Consider the following 9,938-nt stretch of genomic DNA (forward strand, 5'->3'; position numbering starts at 1 on the left):
CAGCTGCAGTTTTTGATCACGACCCCAAAGTGCCTAGAAGACCATCACAGAACAAAATGTGGGGTCGACACCTCCGTCCGGCTGCAGTTGATGTTAGTGACCTTGGGCAGAGTGACCACCAGTTCTTCGTTCAGCCTTTATGTCCCCAGATTCGTCTCCCGTCTGTTTGGAGACCAGCTCAGCTTTGTACAGCAGTTCATATCTCAGCATACAGCAAGTCTTGACTGGATGTTCTTGCTGTGTACAAACTCCATCCCCCCTCTGGACAGTTAGTTCAGTTTGCTCTTGGACTGTTAGATCTTTGAAAAGTCACGTTACTTGGCTGAAAAGTTCTTTGTTGTTTTGTCAGATGTGCTCGACTGACAACTTATTTGAACCGTCCCATTGCGTCCCATTGGTCAGTTTCACAGACCCCAACGTCAGCGCCCACCTGAACACATCTGTATCCGATCCGGCCCCCGGCACTCGAGAGTCCTGATCAAAACTCAGATGGATGCTGTATGCAGTTAAATGCTACCTTCCATGTTTTGTGGGCCTAAGTAGACTCATCTTCCCACTCCAAAGTTCTGTCATCTCTAGCTGCAGAGAAGAAAAGAGATAATCAAATTATTAAAACCAGATTCAACATTCATCTGTCATCCACATTAATCGTTAGTTAGCAAGTTTTATTCTGGGACCACAGCGTTTACCCCAACGGAGTCATTCTGGTGTTCTGGATCGTACAATAGATGTTTTAACCTCTCAATTACACAAGAGTGAAAGCTTTGATTAAACACTGCACAAGCCAATTCTTTACACCTACTGCATAAAATATTCCCCTCCAAACAATGTCCTCCATCTTGTAGAGTATGTGTGTTGACACATCACCTGACAGTGAAGTCCACTCCCAGGGCCACATTATCGTCCAGACCTTGTAAATTTAGGCAGCATGTTAATATGTAATCACTTATTGTTATATAACCAATCTGCAAATCATCTCTTGTCATAACTATGCTTTTCCCACTGTATCACAAACAAGATACTTTTAATACAAATCAATTAAGACTATGTATACCCTTCAAGACATCACAAAGTCCATTATCACTGCACAAAAACGTGTACATGCCCTTTGTCCACAAAGTACAACTTCTTAAACTCACCATGTACACCTCTCTGTTGTCCTTCTGCACTCCCAGGACCTGTGTGAAGTCTCAAACAATAAAGTTAAATTCATGGACCCACTAGAATTGTCGTCCCCTAAATAACCTAGTCCCTGCAGCTCTCAGAAGGAAACAGCTCCTAAATGCTACACATTTCCAATACGTGATCAACTCATGTGGACTGATTTCTTAAACTGAAGTTTTTCAATTCGAGTACAATTAAGATTGATTTATTTAACCCAAGTATTTACAATTTGAGTTTAGTTATGGCTGTATAATTTAATCTAATTTTTTCAATTTGAGTTTAGTTTCCTAACGTATTTAACTTTTTCAATTTGAGTCCGGCAAGGTATTGTTTGACCAGAATAAAATTCTATATTTTACAAGTGTCAAGGATTTTGTCCCTTACTCATTTTAAGCTGTTGTTTCGCAGTTGAGTTCAAAACCTGAGTTTATTGTCAATTCCAAGCAGAAAGGTAATCTAATTTGTTCAGGACCACCAAGGCCACCTCTACAATATTACTCTTCCACGCGTTCGTTTTGACATCTCAACCCTCTACTGTCAAAGCTGACTCCAAGATGATTCAACCTTCTCCAGCTGACTCACTCTGACTCCATCTCCTGGTTAATTACAGCTCGTACACGTGATGTCCCCTCTCACCTTGAGATTCAAACCATTCTCTGTTTCAGAGTTCACTGCCTCCTTCCTATCTTACAGAAAATTGTTTCGTTTAACCTTGTGTCTGCTCCCATCTCCGTTTCTCTCTGGCCTCCGACGGCTATCAGTAAATATTTGAAAGATCTTCAGCTATCCCTGTTCCCATATCAGATACCATTTAGCTGTGACACGCCAATCAGCTATATTTTTAAATTATTCCAACTTGTACAGCCTAAATCATTAAAAATCAAGCTCTACCCCCTTAATTTTGGTACATAAAGCTCATTTCCGCTTGTTTGTGCTAGTGGCCCCCTGATCTCAAACTAATTACCTCCTGTTCATTTTGATACTCCCTAAAAGTCATGCAATTTGCCTCTGATATGATCCTATAGATTTTCCACAGGCTTCACCTGCACCACATTCATGAGTTCCACACCTAATAACAACATTCACACACCCAGGCATTCAAATATGTTATTGTCATTCACCCCTGGCTGCAGCCGTAATAAAACAAACACAAGTCTGGTACGGAACAACCCAGCAGCCAGACCCGTCCTTGCCTCACAGCAGCGCCCCCTTCCGGTCAGGATACGGAAGCACCGATCACACAAGACACCTCTGACGCAGAAACGAAGACAAAACAAAACACGCGTAAACCTTCACCTCGTGTGTGGAACAAAGAAACGCTCCCTTCCCCCTCACGAGTGCTTTACCACACACACAGGCTCCAAGCAGACTTTCTCCGACACACAGAAAAAAGAGAAAAGCAACCCTGAGCTTCCGCCCACACACAGCTCACTCCCCTCTCTCTTTTTTTGTTACGTCTCTCCCAACGCGTCCCCCCTGAAGCTTCCACACGACATACAAAACACGGCTCAACCAAAGTTATTACAACGTCCTAAAACTAATGCGATCCCCGATCACATGAAATTTGGTAAACACTAAGCTATTTCACTCATTTTCTCTCAAAGCTAAAGTAATAAATTGAGTCCAGTATAGACGGCAGTCAACACTCGCCTGAGGAGGCCCGACCCTCAGCCCCTACAGACGCTTGTGAAACGCTGTAGACCTACGTCTCGTCAGACGAAAGTTATGGATGGCAAATCCCGCTGAATTATGAGAGAAAACGTTGTCACCCACGTGACTTCCGGTAGGCCTTCAGCCGTCCACCGGTACAAGTCCACAAAACTTGTGAAAACTACCTAAAAATGACTAAGTAAGCATTCAGCGATAAAACCGTCTGAATATCGTAATCCATCTCGTCAGAATTAACACGAATCACTGGAAGTTAGCTTAAATAAAACCATCTTTATTTTCCGGAGATGGCCCGCATGCACACGACAGAGGAAGTTGAATTTAGTCTTAATTTAGTTTACCGCCGAAAAGCCAGAAACTCCGGACCGTAAGGTCCAAACAGTTAACCAGCTTACCTGAAAGTAATGGGCCCAGTCCCTCTCTCTGTGTGCACCGCAAGCCACCTCGATCCAATTGTGTAGGCCGCATCACCTCGCCGCACGTCCGGGGTCACCATTTTGTTGTGGATAGAATACCACGTCGTGTTCAAAACGGCGGAGGCGTCGCCCTTCGTATAAAAGATTTATTCGAGACAACATGGGTTACAGATATTCAGAGACAAACAGTTACATTAATAAGATATATGCATATAAATGGAGCATTAAGAACAAACCGCCTCCTGCGTGCCTCTCTGAAAATGCTCAGTGCGCGTGCGTCATTCCCGGCCTTTTATCCCCGTCTGAGAAGGCTAGCTTCCTGATTGGTTCAGCTTCTGTCGCTATGGTTACGACGTAGCCCGCCCCCTCAAGGACGTTACGTCTATATTTCAGATAAGTTTTGGTTCGGCTTTTGTTTAAAGTTTAACTTGCTATTATACTTTAGGGATATAAAATGATTCGTGTCTAAATTGTTTATGCGTAATAATTAATAACTATTAATTATTACCTATCTCCTGGGTGTTAATTCATAGGAATAATTATATTATCTTTATTTATGTTAATCAGTCTGCTCTCTGGCCTGATTTGATTGCTTGTAATTTATCAAATGTGAACTTGTAAAATTATCCTTAGCTACTATGAGATTATATTTAAAGGTCAACTAGTTAGAATTAGCAAACACTTTCTATACACATAGTTCAACCTTGGAAGAAAGACACGCACACACTTTATATGACCTGACATTTGAGTGCTTGATAGGAATTATAAAAAGGTATAAAATATTAAATCCAACACCGTTCAACAGTTATTGTTTAGTGTACCCGCTGATCATCTGAGCTGCCAGTGCTGTCAGCAGACTCCTCCTCCGCACTTCCTCTGTAAGCAACACGGAAAGTGGAAACAGCTAGCAGTAAGCCTTGGATGTCAAAGCTGTACCGACGCAGGACATCTGGACTGCTCCCTGGTTCTGGCCTGTACTTCATGTGACACTTGCAGAGACTGAAGGTGCATAAGTTGATCGAGTGTGGGCACAAAACACATGTTGGGAAGACTATGCAGCATCGAAGGAAGAGCAGGGAGGTCTGGAGCCATGTGGTGCAGAATGATGCTGCGCAGGACTTCTCAGGTGGGCACTGGTGAGACCTCAGTGAACCCTGTGGCACAGAACCAAGTCTGGATGGTACCAGCTCCAAAGCTGAGAGACCATCTCTAGGATAAGTGTGATAAGTGGTTGGGACTCCAGCTGGTGTAGTTTTTCTCCCGATGCCAGGATGTCAGGATCTGGAAGTGGTCCTACAAACACACGAGTGACAGAATCACAATAAGTTTAGACAAAGGAAACATGGACATAAAAACATTAACCCAAAGGTTATACCTGTGTAAGCTCTGTAAAGCGTGGAGTGCAAACATCTTTTCACCACAGTTTTGGGCTTTCACACCACCACCACCTCGCTGGCAGGTTCAGGATGGATTCCCTTACAAGAAATAAACATAAAAATAAGTCAAACTAAAAAAATAAATAAATGTAAAGAGACAAGTGAGCAAAAACAAACAATTCTAAACAAGTTAGGAGAGAAAAATATATTTGACACAAGTAATATTGAGACTATGACAAATTTCACATTGTACTAATAATATACAGGTGGGAAAGTTATTACAATTATTGTTTTGATAATCATAACCATCATATACTAAATAATATAACAGAAAATAATGTGTTCCACTCTTATTTTATTTTTTTACCTGTGTTCTTTGTCTGTGCCATCTTTGTAAATCTCTTGTGCGGGCCAGTGCAGGAGGACCAGTTGGCAGCTGGAGTTGGGAGTAGTGGGCAGTCTGGTAAAAAAAAGTGCAACTACATGGTTACAAAAACCTTTACCAGCTGCACTCCTACAGAAATAAGACAACATTTCTTTTTTCAACACCCAGTGAGATCTAAAATAGATAAAACTGTTTTTAGCACACACACACATATATATAATTAATACTTGTTATAACATATTTAGCTTTAAACAAGTAATAGATTGTATAATAGATGGATTCACTTAACACATCACCTTACATATACACAGCACGCTACATACACATAAACATATGTTTGGCACTAATGGAACCTCATAAAAATATAATAAAAAATGTTATATCATGTCTGTCTCAAACACTCCAAATAATGTAGCACACTAAATTAGGCTTCTTTATTACGATGTTTATGCGCTTCATATGTTGTAGCTAACGGTTAGCTCGCTAAGCTACATCTTTTCTTACCTTGACAGCTGAGGAGATTTTCTTCATGGAAGAACTTTTATCCTTTTAAGTTTATTAGTTCGAGAATTAGCCGCTGCGATTTCCTCCTCAGCAGCGGAAGAAAAGATTGGCAAATTAAGCAAAGATGTTGAAAAGAGACACATTTCTCCTTACTGCAAAGACTCGCAAAGCAGGAAGTGTCTGTTTCCGGTTGTCGTGAAAAAGACGTCGCAAAAAAATCTTCTTGTTGCAGATACAACAAATAATCCGAGCTGCCGCGTTAAAAATCATGTTAAAAATACGAGCGTTGTGTTGGACTAACCTGACTTTGCAGATTATAAAATAAAAAGGCTACAATGCCTTGTGATTTTTCCGCCAAAATGCTACGTAAATCTGTGACGTTTTGACTAGTCAGAATAACAATTCAAGATATCTTGAACATCATTCTGACTAGTCAAAATGTTAATTCAAGATATCTGAAATAGAAAAACCGTCTACATGATAAAATATTCAAGATATCTTGAATTCATTTTGAGATATCTTAAAAGGAATTTTGACTAGTCATAAGTACAGTTCTAGATATCTTTAAGTTAGTTTTGCCTAGTCGTTATTTGCTATCAAGATATCTACAATTTAATTTGCACTAGTCAAAACTTCATTTGTGATATCTACAAATACATTTAAGATATCTTGAATAATGATGTAATTTAAGATATCTTTAATTGTAATTATGACTAGTCAGAACTAAAAGTGAGATATCTTGAAAGCAAACAATGACTAGTCAAAATTAACTTAGAGATATCTAGAACTGTATTTTTGACTAGTCAAAATTCAGTTCAAGATATCTTGAATTGAAGCCTCCATACAACTCAATGGTAAATCTGACGTCATTATGACTAGTCAGAATGTAATTAGAGATATCTTAAATAAGTATTTTGACTAGTCAAAATGCAGTTCAAGATATCTTAAATAACTAATATGTCTAGTCAAAACTCAGTTTCAGATATCTGGAATGTAAGCGTGGTGAATCTGATTTTATGTTAAAAGGGCTTGCCATACACATGAGACTTCTTGGGGAGAATTGTGGGGTGCTTGACATGATGTAAGGCTGATTGGGACAACCGTCCTCCCACCCTGAGAACATCGGACTTATCTAGGAAAGCATTTAGCTGCCTTAGTTTGTTATGCTTGTGTAGAGAATTTTCCTTCTGAGATCTAATTTTCTGTATTACTTTAATAAAAGCCTTTCTTTGCGCTAGCTTGATAATGAACACTTCTGTGTCTCTTCTCTCTTCCAGATTTGTTACTCGGTTTGTTCTTTGTTGAATACCCTTAAACTCTTTGATAAATCGTTTGAGTTTGGCAATAGCCTTTACAGCTCTCGACCAATCAGAGAACTTCTTTAAACGCTCTAGAACTGGGTTCACTTCCTTCGACTGTACTGTGTATGTATGACATTTACTGAGTTGAAGATCTGTTTCTTCAACTTCTCCCACCATTTCCTCTTTGATTGGAAGATCTTGTTCCCAAAGTGATTTGGAGTTCTTCAGCCAGTTTGATTCTTTTAGTTGAGTAGTGGCTAAACCTTTTGAGGTTTGATCAGCCAGATTTTCTGTGTTGGATATTAACGGGAGTTTGTAGTGTCTATTTCTCTTTTGTTTTATGTTTTTGGTCACCTTTGACCTGAACAGAATTTCTTCCTGCGAGACTGGTTGGCTGTCCGTTGCATGCTTAGGAAAATCTGGTTCCAAAGTCTTTATCACATCAGTTGGACTGACTTCTTTTGCTTGGATTCTGCATACAAAATGCACATGTTGCTTAGGTTCAACTGCTGGTAGTGACACAGGGGTTTCTTCATGAACAATGATTCTGTGACTCGTACTGATAACATCCTTTTGATTTTGAACTTGAGATGCGCAACCAACTATGCTCCAGCCGAGATCGGTTAACTGTGCATAAGGTTGGTTCTCCCTACCTGCAAGAACTTTGCGTGGTAAGAGGGCTTGTTGACAGTTATAGCCAATAAGAAGACCAACTTCGCATTCGAGCATTGGAGGTAGCTTATCCGCCAGCCTTTCAAGATGAGGCCACTTTAAGGCGGTTTCGGATGTTGGGATATGTGACCTGTTAACAGGGATGAACTCTCTCGTATAGACTGGTGGCAATGTGATTCTCCTTTCATGCTCATATCCTCTAACTTGAAGGTTTACCAGCTTGTCTCATGGTATTACTGTCGACTTGGCAGACATAGTCGACAGCCGCAGGTTGACCTTACCTTTATCCGTGTCAATATTTTGGGCTACTTCATCTAAAATGAAGGATGTATCGCTCTGTGAGTCAAGGAGTGCATATACTAAAACTTCTTTGTTTGGGTGATTTTTTGATGAAACCCAGACAGGCACTATAGAGGACGTTAATGCGCTTGAAATCGATCGGGTTACTCTATTAGAGATTGCTGGTTCAGCTCCTTCTTTAGTGTCTGCTTCTTCTTCATCTTGAGTGTTATCGCTCGGTGCAGATATTACCCCTTTACATTCAACAAACTTGTCGTCGTGCAAGCATGTAGGATGTTTCCTTTGACATTTTTCACATGTGATCCTGGCATCAAACTCCTTCGAATGATGTCCTCTCTTCAAGCATCCAAAACACAGCCTTTCTGCTTGTGCAAACTGGATACAATCTTGAACAGGGTTTTCTGTGAATTTGAAACATTTATCGAGTGTGTGACCGTTTCCTTTGCAGAAAAGACAGGTTATAGTATATGTGTGGCTTGAGTTTGTTGTTAATGTTTTTGCTTGAATGACTTGGCTGCCTGAGTGTTTGAGCTTATTCATTTCCAAACCTTTGAGAGCTTGTGCTGAGGCTATGGGATCACAAGCTAAGTCAGCTTCAGTGGATATAAAATCAACAAACGTGAAAGGATGGATACCTTTCATCGCCAGCCTTTGTCATTTTCATGGCTTTCCAGTTCCATCTTGCGGTCAACCACTCTGGAAGTTTTAGCAAAAGTTTCTGAATTTCCATACAGTCATTGAGAACCTCCAATGTCGTTACGTGTGACATTGCAGCTTCACAAGTCTTAAGGAAATCAGCAAACTCTCTCAACTCACTTCCATCCTTGGAGTTTATTTTAGGCCAATTGTTAAGCTTGTCTCTAAAGCATTTTCCTATGGTGAATGGTCTTCCAAAGCACTTTTCTAGCACTTTCCAAGCCGAATCGTATGCTTCATCTGTGCCCAATAGGAGAAGGTCTTCAACCGCTCTCTTCGCTGGTCCACCGAGGTACTTTCTGAGATAATAAAGTTTCTCATTTTTTGGAATGTTTTTTCTTTCAATCAGGATTTCAAATGATAACTGCCAGTCCTTATACTTTAAAGGGTCGCCAGTAAACAATGCAGGTTCTGGAGTTGGAAGACGATTAGCATTTATTGCTTCCGCTAGTATGCTAACTAGCTCGTAATTCGGCTGTAGTTGAATTGCAATGGAGGAGACTCGTGTAGCTTGAGGGATGAATGGTGGGCTTGATGCTTTGAGTGCTTGGTTTGTGGTGATCTCAGGTTGGTCACCAGGATTTGGTTGAGCTTGGCTAACGACCGCAGGAATGGGTGGTACAGGTCTAAGGCTTGTAGCATTATGGACTTGAGTTAAACTTAGAGCTTGAAAGGGAATGTGTGCTACGACAGGGATTGCTTGGATTTTGCTTTCTGCTTTAATACTGCATAGTAACCTCTGACCTTCAGAAATACCTTCACCTTCATTGTAAACTTTTGCTCGAGCCTTTGCTGCATTCAGTTTTTTAACTTCTTCCAAGCGTGTAATCTTTCTGTGCTGCTCTTCTATTAGTTGCTGTCTTTCGAGCTTCTGCTGTTCCATTGCTTGCCGTTCTTCGAGCTTCTGCTGTTCCATTGCTTGCTGTTCTTCGAGATTCTGACGCTCTAACCTTTGTAGTTCAGCTGTTTCTCTTTCTTGCTCCTCCATTATTGCCAATACTTCTTTAGATGCAGCTGCTTCGGCCTCTGCTTCCAGTCTATTGCTTATTTGTGAGCATGACTGACTTGAACTACATTTAGACCTTCGTGATCTTGACCTCGATGTGGTACTTTCAGATCCCAGGCATGACCCTACGTCTGGCCACGGATCTTCTTCGCTTTCTGGAAGGTGTCCTTTAAGTTGGTTTTCAGCTCTTTTGACAATACATGCAGAAAGTGATGTACATACATCTACTTTGCGCCTTGCGTCTGCATCAGGAGGTTGTATTTGTCGTATTTGTTCGTAGATGGTTTGTACATTTCCGCAGGTGATGTTCACATCCTTAATCAGCTCCTTTAATTCGCTCTCAGAAGCCTCCCTTTCTAATGCCAATTTGCTCAGTTTTGCTTCACATTTCCATTTTTCAAAAACGGCTACATATTTGTTTTTAAGGCCCTTGAGTTTCTCCTCTTGAAG

General features: G+C 40.7%; 1 long non-coding RNA gene across 1 annotated transcript; it reads right to left on the reverse strand.

The window, feature by feature from the left end:
- Nucleotides 1–4,049: 4,049 nt before the first annotated feature.
- Nucleotides 4,050–5,598, reverse strand: LOC119429328. Its single transcript, XR_005187760.1, has 4 exons — nucleotides 5,514–5,598; nucleotides 4,992–5,084; nucleotides 4,624–4,723; nucleotides 4,050–4,541 (listed from the first exon to the last, which is right to left on the reverse strand). It is a non-coding gene; the product is annotated as an uncharacterized LOC119429328 (long non-coding RNA).
- Nucleotides 5,599–9,938: the final 4,340 nt, after the last annotated feature.

This window comes from Nematolebias whitei, unplaced genomic scaffold (assembly GCF_014905685.2).
Source record: "Nematolebias whitei isolate Nwh7 unplaced genomic scaffold, NemWhi1 Nwh_scaf_486, whole genome shotgun sequence".
NCBI lineage: Eukaryota > Metazoa > Chordata > Actinopteri > Cyprinodontiformes > Rivulidae > Nematolebias > Nematolebias whitei.